Below are 11,692 nucleotides of genomic sequence, written 5' to 3'. Positions count from 1 at the left end.
TTAAAATAACATGAATTTTTTTCCCTCTAATTCCATGAGAGGTTAGACATGTAATTTCTTTATACTTGAGTACGTTGAGAGAATCAGTTAGGATAGCACTTTTTAAAAATTTTAATTTTCTGTCTGAAAGCCATCACTGTAAGGACTGTTACTGAAAATTTAAAGGTCAAATATTTAAACAATATGAAAAATTTACCATTTTGCTTAACAAGAAGTCCTGAGACACGACAGATGCAAAGTTTGTCAATTCAGTGGCTCAACGAGGTTAAGAAAGATTTGGGCTGTTTACAACCTTCCTATTCCATTCCCACTTAACAGGGCAGTTTTGAACCACCAAGTACCTCCCTTCATGGTCACAAGATAGCAGCCATGGTTCCAGCCAACCCACACAAATCCTACAACATCCTTTAGATGAATATTCTCTCCGTGTGTGTGTGTGTATGTGTGTGTGTGTGTGTGTGTGTGTGTGTGTGCGTGTGTGTGTGTGACCACAGGAAAACCTTCCCCAGGAGTACCTCATATACATACAACTTAAACTGCTAAAAAAAAAAAAAAAAAAAACTAAAAAATATGATGGTTCAAAGAAGAAAGCAATTTATTTTCTTTTCATGTATCAGTCCCAATGTATGTAAGTTTTTCTGTCTTGCTCTGCCATTCTCTGGAGTCATGTGCTTGCTTGAAGCTGGATTAGCAGTACCACCCAGTTTGCAGAAAGGGATTAAGAGAGAAAGTACAGAACAAGCATTCTCCTTCTTAAAAACATGGTCTAGAAATTAGACTCATTATTTTTTCTCACATCCCATTAGCCAAAACTTGGCCACACCTTGCAACGATGGAGGCTGGGAATTATAGTCTGTAATTGGGCATGTGCCTAGCTAACAATGAATGTAACTTCTGCTGAAAAGAAAGGTAAAGTGAATGTAGGGAGAAATTAACATTCTCTGCCATACTCCTCTTGTCAATTTCTGCTCCTGTCTCATTGGTCAGAATTACTTAACATGATGGGATCTAAACCACTAACAGCTAGGGAATGAGACCACCAGGATTGGTTTAGATCAGGGTTCTCAACCTCAGCACCATTGACATTTTGGACTGGATGGTTCCCTTTGTTGTGGGGGCTGTCCTGTGCATTGAAGAATGTTTAGCAGCACCCCTGCCCTCTACCCGCTAGATGCCAGTAGCACAGTACCCCTACCTCTGTGGCAACAAAAACTGCCAAATATTGCCAAATTACCTTCAGTTGAAAATCACTACCTTAACCACGATTTTGCCCTCTAGCAGGAATAGGATGCCCCCTTCCCTGAATCAAGTTTTTAAAAGATGGACGCTGCCAGGTGTGGTGGGCTCACTCCTGTAATCTCAGTGCTTGAGGGGCTGAAGCGGGAGGATCGCTTGAGTCCAGGAGTTTGAGACCAGCCTGGGAAATGAAATGAGATTCCTTCTCTGCAAAAAATAAAATAATTAGCCTGGTATGGTGGTGCGCACCTGTAGTCCCAGCTACTCAGGAGTCTGAGGTGGGAGGATCACTTGAGCCCAGGCGTTCCAGGTTGCAGTGAGCTGTGATCACTACATTGCATTGCAGCCTGGGTGACAGAGTGAGACCTTGTCTATAAAATAGAATAAAATAAAATAAAATGACAAACACAAAATCAGGATTATTCTAACAGGAGTGATGGGGGCAATGGCTGCTGCGCAGGCAACCGTCATCAATGTACAATGATAGAAGAAATGTCAAATAACATGTTATCCAATGAAGGCTGGACGTGGTGGCTCACTCCTGTAATCTCAGCACTTTGAGAGGCCGAGGCAGGAGGATCGCTTGAGCCCAGAAGCTCAAGACCAGCCTGGGCAACACGGTGAGACCCTGTCTTATTTAAAAAAAAAAAAAAGGAAAAGAAAAAATAACACTATCCAGTGAACATTCTGTCAGATGATCTTTAATTTATTTATTCAATAAATATGTATTAAAAGCATACCTGGTAGGCTGGGTGCTGTGGCTCACACCTGTAATCCCAGCATTTTGGGAGGCTGAGGAAGGAGGATTGCTTGAGCCCAGGAGTTTGAGGCCAGCCTGGGCAACATGGCAAGACCCCGTCTCTACAAAAACTACAAAAATTAGCTGGGTGTGGTGGTGCATACCTGTAGTCCCAGCTACTCGGGAGGCTGAGGAGGGAGGATGGCTTGAGCCCAGGAGTTTGAGGTTATAGTGCGCTATGATCATACCACTGCACTCCAGCCTGGGTGACAGAGGGAGGCCCTGTCTCTAAAAACTAAACTAAAATAAAGTAAAATAAAAAATTTGTCTGCTGAGGCTTAGCCAAAAGAAGAAGAAAACGAAGAAATATTTTCTAAAAAGAAAAAAATTTTGTAATTTAAAAAAGATTTATGGGTAAATTGCTAATATCAAAGCTTTTTAAGTGCTTAAAAGCCATTTGACTTCTTAAATACGTTGTTTACATTATTTTCCTAGTAAATCCTTTCCCCACTGAGTGGAAAAATAAACCTAAAACCAACTCCTATCTAAATCATGGGAAATATGGGTAAGATCCAAATGAATTTATTTGGGTTTTAATTTTTTCTTTTTTTTTTTTTTTTGAGATGGAGTTTTTCTCTTGTTGCCCAGGCTGGAGTGCGATGGTACGATCTTGGCTCACTGCAACATCTGCCTCCTGGGTTCAAGCGATTCTCTTGCCTCAGCCACCTGAGTAGCTGGGATTACAGGTGCCCACCACCATGCCTGGATAATGCTTGTATTTTTAGTAGAGATAGGGTTTCACCATGTTGGCCAGGCTGGTCTCGAGCTCCCGACCTTAGGTGATCCACCTGCCACAGCCTCCCACAGTGCTGGGATTACAGGTGTGAGCCACCGCACCCAGCCAAAGGTTTAAATTTTTTCAAGTTATGTTAAATTCATAGACTTCATCTATACAAATAGATTTGAATTTGCTTAGAACTTATTTTGGCTAAAGAAGTGGAAACAGTTTAACAAACAATAATTGAACAAACTCTAAAAAATTATTGGTAACAACATTGGTTGTTCTTCCAATTTGCTTATAATTATTTTATTCTGACTTTTTTTAGATAATTGAGCTGGTTTCACTTAGATAACCTCTAGCTCTCCTAATGTAGATGTATTTAATATAAATTATATCCTGTGACAAATTAAATATAAATTGGGGAGCAATTGAAAAGTATAAGAGAAAACAGGCCCAAATTAATGTCATGCTGTCGGGTAGGGCTTCAGGGGCTGTTATCACATTCCTCATTTCTGCAAAATGTTTCACTTAAATCTGGAAAAATGAAAAGGCACAGTGTTTGTTAAATGCCTAAGGGCAGAGATGGGAAAAGCAAAGGTAAACTTTGTAGAGAAGTGAAGTTGGCAGGAAATTGCAAGATGAGATTTGGCTTGAAAATAGAAGCTTATTTATCAAGAAGAAAACTATGAAAAGATAAAAATACACAATCCTTCTTGCACATTCTCCCAAATGATCCTGTGTAGCTCGTGTGATTAGGTTAACCACTTCTGTATTAAAACTAGAGAAACTTTACATTTTCCCGTTGCTACTTTGCCTGAAGAAATGGGTCATTGGCCGGGCGCGGTGCAGCGGCTCATGTTTGTAATCCCAGCATTTTGGGATCTCATGAGGTCAGGAGCTCGAGACTAGCCTGGCCAAGATGGTGAAACTCCATGTCTACTATAAATTCAAAAATTAGCTGGGTGTGGTGGTGCACCCTGTAATCCCAGCTACTCAGGAGGCTGAGGCAGAGAATTGCTTGAACCCGGGAGGCAGAGGTTGCAGTGAGCCCAGATTTCACCACTGCACTCCAGCCTGGGCAACTCTGTCTAAAAAAATAATAATAATAAAATAAAATAAATTTAAAAAAAGGGTCATTGCCCTAAGGTGAGTGGCAATACTCAACTTATAGCTTTTATCAATTAGCTAGGCTTTTGCACATATAGATAACTGCATTTCTTTTTATATCCTGTGATCCAATTATATGTTTTTCCCTTTAAAATATCTGCTGAAATAAGAAGCATAAGTTGTAATCACTAAAAGCGTTTTTGCATATTTAAAACAAAGTAAAATCTAGAACAAGAGTTGAAGACACACCAACAAGTACGTATACGCTCCTTCTTCTTGAATTAAGTCAGCTGCTAATATTTTCTGGTTTGACCTCAGAAATTCAGTAAGGAAGCCATTGTGAATATTTTACTAGAGGCAAAAGTCCTTGATAATTTTTTTTTTTTTTTTTTTTTTTGAGACAGGGTTTTTGCTCTGTCATCCAGGCTGGAGTTCGGTGGCATGATTACAGCTCACAGCAGCTTCAGTCTCCCAGGTTCAAGTGATCCTCCTACCTCAGCCTCCCAAGTAGCTGCAACTACAGGTGCCAGCCACCACACCTGTCTAAGTTTTTAAATTTTTAGTAGAGATGGTGTTTTGCCATGTTGCCCAGGCTGGTCTTGAACTCCTGGGCTTAAGCAATCTGCCCACCTTGACCTCCCAAAGTGCTGGGATTACAGGTGCAAGCCACTGTCCTCGGCCCTTTATAAATGATTTTTCACCATTGGAGCTTACTGTGCATAACAGACACCTTTGGGGATCTGTTCAACCCACAGTCCCACATTTGTGGCCACTACTTCTGTTGGGTGGCCTCTGCCATGATTCCTCTCACTGGTCTCCAGTAACACCTTTCCTTTCCCCTTGCCCTTCAAGCCTCAGGGAGGTGCTGGCTCGCTGCTGCTGCTAATGCCTTGGTGATTTCTCATCCTGTTTGTGCGCCTTTAACCCTGGCCAAGCCTCTGTAAAACACAGTGTCTCATTAAACTTTTGTCAGTTATGTCCTATATGTGCGCCACTTGTTCCCCACAGGGACCCTATCACACTCTCTGTATTATTTCCTATTGCTTCTCTAACAAATTACTACACATTTGAGGGCTTAAAAAACACAGGTGTAGTATTTTATAGGTCTGGAGGTCAGAAGTCCAAAATGGGTTTAACTTAGCTAAAAGCAAGGTGTCAGCTGCGATTCATGCCTAGTGAGGTTCTAGGGGAGATTCCATTTCCTTGCCTTTTCCAGCTTCTAGAAGCTGCATTCTTCGGCTCAGGGCCCCTTCCTCTCTCTTTAAGGCCCACAGTGTAGCATCTTCTCTCTCTCCTCTGCTTCCATCATCACAGTGTCCTTTTTTTTTTTTTTTTTTTTTTTTTTTTTTTTTTGAGACGGAGTCTTGCTCTGTCGCCCAGGCTGGAGTGCAGTGGCGCGATCTTGGCTCATTGCAAGCTCCACCTCCCGTGTTCACGCCATTCTCCTGCCTCAGCCTCCTGAGTAGCTGGGATTACAGGCGCCCGCCACCACGCCTGGCTAATTTTTTGTATTTTTAGTAGAGACGGGGTTTCACCATGTTAGCCAAGGTGGTCTCGATCTCCTGACCTTGTGATCCGCCCGCCTTGGCCTCCCAAAGTGCTGGGATTACAGGCGTGAGCCATTGCGCCCGGCCCATCACAGTCTCTTATTTGGCTCTCATGCTCCCGCCTTCATCTTTCCCTTGAAGAGCCCCCTGAGATTTGATAGGTTCCACCCAAATCATCCAGGACAATCTCCCCATCTCAACTTCCTGACTTGAAGCACATCTGCAAAGTCCTGTTTGCCAAGTAAAGTAGCATACTCATATTTCCAGGAATTAGGACTTGGACGTCTTTGGGAGGCCAGGGTGGACATTATTCCATCTACCATCCTTCCTTCAAGGCAATGGGTCCTTCTGTTTTCTTTCCCAATGCTCTGTTCCCCCAGATAGAAATACAGTCATGTATCACTTAACAACAGGGATATGTTCCAAGATATGTGTCACTTGTCAATTTGACCGTCGTGCAAACATCATAGAGTGTTCAGTACTTACACAAACCTAGATGGTATAGTCTACTATACGCCTAGGCTATATGGTGTAGCCTATTGCTCTAGGCTGCAAACCTGAACAGCACGTTACTGTACTGAATACTGTAGGTAATTGCAACACAATGGTATTTGTATATCTAAACATATACAAACATAGAAAAAGTACAGTAAAAATATGCTATCAAAGGTTTTTTTTCTTTAAAAAGGATACCCCTCTATAGGACACTTCCTGTGATTGGAGTTTGCAGGAAGGGAAGTTGCTCTGGGTGAGTAGTGAGTGGGTGGGGAGGGAGTGTGAAGCTTCCTTCCAGCGGTTGCTCTGCTCTTCCCCAGCTTCCTGTCCTCACCCTCCTGTCAATGCTGGCTCACTACTCCCCTATCCCTGTCCCAGCCTGGGGACAAGGAAAAGAGGACATAGGGGCAAGCAGCTTCCTTTTAAGGATGGAACTCTGAAATTGCAGACATCATTTCCACTCACACCTCAGGTGTCTAGAATGTAGTTACGTGGCCACATCAAACGGCAAGGGAGGCTGGGAAATGTCGGCTCTCCTTGGGCAGCCATGTGCCCAGCCAAAACTCATGAGCTCCTGTTACTTAAATAAAGGAAAAGAAAATGGAAGTTAGGAAACCAGGAGGAGTCTCTGCCACATTCTCTGCAGCTTAGTTTTCTCATCTACAAAATGAGAAGGCAGTTTTGATGATTAAATGTCATGCATAGAGAGGGATGAGAACTGTGTGCAGCACACAACTGTTCAATAAACATTAGTTTATGTTATTGGATTATATTCTTTTCTCTTCTCCTCCATGCTTGAGTCTTGTCTTTTTGTTGTTTTTTTGTTTGTTTGTTTTTGTTTTTGAGACAGAGTCTCATTCTGTAGCCCAGGCTGGAGTGCAATGGCGCGATCTAGCTCACTGCTACCTCCGCCTCCCAGGTCCTGGTTCAAGCAATTCTTCTGCCTCAGCCTCTCGAGTAGCTGGGATTACAGGCACGTGCCACCATGCCCAGCTAATTTTTGTATTTTTAGTAGAGACGGGGTTTCACCATGTTGGCCAGGCTGGTCTTGAACTCCTGACCTTGTGATCCACCCACCTCAGCCTCCCAAAGTGCTGGGATTACAGACGTGAGCCACCGCGCCTGGCCGATGCTTGAGTCTTAATGTCTGCTCCAAGGTAAATGAAGACCATGAATGATCCAAGGATGCTGGAGGCACATTCCATTGGGTATTGACCTCTAGGGTGTAAATGGACCCATTCCTTTAAAGGTGCAAGAACGGGGTGAACCATCTGGCACCCACAAAGGGCCTGGCCCACCAAAAGTACTGGATGAATGTGTGGTGCAATGAATTAAATCAGCTCTTTACGGACATGGAGCAGTTTCAGCCTGAAGAGGAAAGAAAGAGAGAGAAAGGCTGAAGAAAGTGGATGATGGGAAGGAAGACAGGAAAACAACAGAGGAAAACGAAGGGGCCAGCACCTTTGTGTGAATGAGAAAAAGACTCCCCTTCCTCAAGACATGTTGCTGCCATTAGCCTCAACATTATCACAATACATATGCAAACCTATGCTGACTATGGCATGAACAGTGCCCCCTAGAGTTTTCAGTTTACAATAAATACAACTAGCCCTAAAAAAGCCATATAAAGATTGAGGGATGGCGGATGGGGTTCGGGAGAGGAGTGGGAATAATAGAGAGTAAGAATGAAAAACCACATTGGTAGGAAGTGTGAGAATTAGGAATTAAAAAATGAAAGGTGTGTGTTATAAACTGAAGGGTGTCCCCTCCAGATTCACACAATGAAGCCCTAACCCCTGGTTTGACTGTACTTGGAGACAGGGTCTTTAGGGAGGTAATTAAGATTAAATGAGGTAACTTGGGTGGGGCCTAATCCCATAGGACTGGTGTCCTTATAAGAAGATGCTCCAGATCTCCCTGTCTCTCTCCCTCCCTAAAAACCCTATCTGCAAGCCGGTGCAGTGGCTCACACCTGCAATCCCAGCACTTTGGGAGGCCAAGGCAGGCGGATCACGAGGTTAGGAATTTGAGATCAGCCTGACCAACGTGGTGAAACCCCATCTCTACTAAATTACAAAATAATTTGCTGAGTGTGGTGGCGGGCGCCTGTAATCCCAGCTACTCTGGAGGCTGAGACAGGAGAATGGCGTGAACCCAGGAGGCGGAGGTGGCAGTGAGCCGAGATCGCACCACTGCACTCCAGCCTGGGCGACAGAGCAAGACTCCATCTCAAAAAACAAACCAAAAAAACCCTATCTGCAAATACAGTCAAACTGGCGGTTAGGGCTTCATTGTGTGAATCTGACATCTCTCCCTCTCCCACTCCCTCTCCTTCCTCTCTCTGTGTGGCACAGAGAAGAGGCCCTGTGAGAATAACAGTGGGAAGGTGGACAGCTACAAGCCGGGAAGAGAAGCCTTACCAGAAACCAGCCCGTATGGCACTTTGATCATGGACTTCCAACCTCCAGAACTGTGATGCATTAAATGTCTGTTGTTTAAACTACCGAGTCTGTGGTATTTTGTTGTGGCGGCCCAAATTGACTAATATGTATTAAGTGGGAAAGAAAGAAATGGTTCATTACAGCAGAGAGTGAGCAGAGATGAGAGAGAAAGGAAGGGCAAGAGAGAAGAGGAACTTCACTTCAAGGCCTAAATGAGGTTCAGTGCTTTTTTTTTTTCAGTGTGTATCTGGACTTCAGGAGGGAGTTCTCATGAATCTCGTGTTTGGGTTCTGCCTTGATAGTGAGGCTCTTCTGCCACCTGGTGGCAACATGCTTAACCCAGTCATTCATTCATTCATTCCTTCATTCAAGAGACATCTGTTGCATGCCTGCCCTGTGCAAGGTATTGTGCTATGCAAAGGATATAATCCTTAAAACCTACTCTGTGCTGAGCTCTGTCCTATGTGTGTTTTGTTTTGAGACAGAGTTTCGCTCTTGTTGCCCAGGCTTAAGTGCAATGGTGCAATCTTGGCTTACGGCAACCTCCGCTCCCGGGTTCAAGTGATTCTCCTGCCTCAGTCTCCCGAGTAGCTGGGATTACAGGCGTGCACCATCACGCACGGCTAATTTTTGTATTTTTAGTAGAGATGGGGTTTTTCCACGTTGCCCCGGCTGGTCTTGAACTCCTGACCTCAGGTGATCTGCCCACCTAGGCCTCCCAAACTGCTGGGATTACAGGCGTGAGCCACCATGCCCAGCCTATCCTATGTGTTTTACATGGAGAAATGATTCACACTTCACCACAACCCTCTGGGCTAAATACTATTATCTCTGTTTTATAGAGGAGGAAATTGAGACACTAAGAAATTAAATAACCTGCCCAAGAGCCTACAGACAGTGAGAGAGTGAGATCAGGAAGCAAAGAGCCCAGCTCTAGAAGGCTTTACAGACATACTCCCTGCCCTGGAGGACCTTACAGTTTCCTTTTAAAAAGAGGTAAATAACCAGCTTAAAGGATATGTATTAAAAAAAAAGAAAAAGAATAACGTGAAACAGCAGTGTACCATTTTATTCTGTATTGACAGGGACAGGATGCAGAAAAATTCTGGGCAGAAGAGGGTGGGTCCCCAGCGACGGCCCCACCCTCAAGGTGAAAAGCCTAATACCGCAGCCCAAAGTGAAAACTTACATCCTTGTTTTCCCGCTGGAATGCTGCCTTTTCCAAAACCACCCACAGCCTGCCCTGCCCCCCATCCTGTATCTGTAATAGCCCCAGAACTCAGCTGGCAGAGAGGAGAAGCAGCTTGACTTAAAAGTGTGCAGCACCTCCACCTTAGCTCTCTCTTGCTCTGCCTCCCAAAGTGCTGGGATTACAGGTGTGAGCCACCGCGACCAGCAAGGCTATTTTCTTATAAGGACAACTGAGAGCCTGACGTTGTAGCTTTCGAGAGTAGTCCAGCAGGGACAGCTGGACTTCAGGGGAAGATTACCTTCCTGCTCTCTCCCCTTTTCAGCTCCCCTTTCTGCAGAGAGCCACTTTCACTGGCAATAAAATCCCCCACATATACCATCTCCGATTTGTTGTGTGACCTCATTCCTCCTAGATGCCGAACGAGAACTTGGGTGCGAGTGCAAAAGGCTGTCACACTGACTTTCCACTGAGTTGTTAACACGTCAGCTGTCCACAGATGGCAACGCTAAAAGAGCACTGTAACACTCTTTCTGGGGCTTCAGGAGTCATGGGTACCCCACTAGACCGTGCTGCAGGGCCGCATGGAGTTTTGCTCCTGCCAGCGCCCCAAAGCATTCGCCCCAGCTCCTGCACCCACTCACCTACACTCCCCCTCCTGTGAGGGGTCAGGGAAAATTTCCTGCTTCAGTATGAATTCTGGCTTTAATTAACTGTCAAGAATCCTGGGGCCTTCATCCCAGCTGAGGAGATCCGGCAGCCATGGATCTCATCGCCACTCAGAGATTTTAGAACTTCAGCTATAAAAATGGGCAGAATTTTCCTTGATCATATCGGTGGTACCCGTCTGTGTTCCTGTGCAAACTGACATGATCCTGACCAACTGCTCAGAACTCATCTCCACTCAGTTCACAGGCGCCCTGGCCTTTTAACAAGGTAGTTAACCTGCTGTGCAGTGAACTTCAAGATCTGGTCATGCTCACCGGCAGCCACAGGGTTCAAGATGTGCGCTGCAAAAGTTGCAATAGCAAACCGGGATGGATTTATGAATTTGCCACTGGAGATAGCCGTGTTATAAAGAAGGCTGTGTGATCCTGGAAAGTGCTCTAGTTCAAGAGAGTGAGGGCTCTGAGGAGCATGTACCATCTGATAATTCTTGAAGAAAAAGAGATAAATTCATCTTTCCCAGGTCCCCCTTACTGAAAACAAACAGCAGCTGACATTCACTGTCACCTTAGCATCAGAGTCAGATGTATGACCTGCAGGTTGCGAGGATCTAAGATGGAACCTTTAAAAAAAATTTTTGTATTTTCCATCCAACAGCAGTGTATAGAGAGAATATTAGACAGATGCCATTAATTTTTTCCCCTATGTTTACATTTTGAGGTAGAAGAGTCTGTCTGCAGCTACATGGTGGGTTATGTAAGAAAAAATATCTGGGCTATTGGATGAAAAGTGTGTTTTATGTGAATTTTGAAAGGAAAATATGACAAGAGCATTGTTTGAAACTTACTTGGGCTTCATTTTAAACTTAAAAAAAAATTCCATTTATTTCACTTGATTTGCTAACTTCAGAGAATAGATCTGAATCTGTGCTTGGCACTGAAGGCCCAGTTAGCATGGCTGTGCTGGCTGGTGTGCCATATTCTTGCTGGAAATGAACTGTAGCACCAGAGCCCATTCTTCCTTGTTGGTCTTGACCCAAAGCTGTCACCATTCCTAGTTATTTGTTGCCACATAATTGGTGATGATTGGAAACTTTTTCTGAAATGGGCAGAACTGCTTAGTTGTCTTTTGTCATGTAACTTAAGCCTAGTAATATAAATAAAGTAATACTTGGAAAAAAAAAAAAAAGAAAGAAAGAATCTTTCCCTTTGACTAAAAGAGGCCACATTCAACTGGCTCATTGTGCATCCATTAGGTTAGGGCACTGGCCCTGACTGGGAGGATTTTTAAAACACAGGAAGTTGGCCAGTACAGTGGTTTATACCTGTAATCCCAGCACTTTGGGAGGCTGAAGTGGGAGGATCACTTGAGCCCAGGGGTTTGAGACCAACCTGGGCAACATAGGGAGACCCTAGGAGTTCAAGACCAAAACAGAGCAAGACCCTCATCTCTACAAAACACTAAAGAATTAGCTAAGTGCAGTGGCTTACA

General features: G+C 44.2%; 1 pseudogene; it reads left to right on the top strand.

Moving 5' to 3' along the window:
• The first annotated feature begins 10,343 nt into the window (after positions 1 to 10,343).
• LOC116479727 (protein yippee-like 5) lies at positions 10,344 to 10,695 on the top strand (annotated as a pseudogene).
• The last annotated feature ends 997 nt before the right edge of the window (positions 10,696 to 11,692 follow it).

This window comes from Hylobates moloch, unplaced genomic scaffold, assembly GCF_009828535.3.
Source record: "Hylobates moloch isolate HMO894 unplaced genomic scaffold, HMol_V3 SCAFFOLD_12, whole genome shotgun sequence".
In the NCBI taxonomy this organism is placed as follows: domain Eukaryota; kingdom Metazoa; phylum Chordata; class Mammalia; order Primates; family Hylobatidae; genus Hylobates; species Hylobates moloch.
This window is presented reverse-complemented; position numbering and strand designations above follow the sequence as displayed.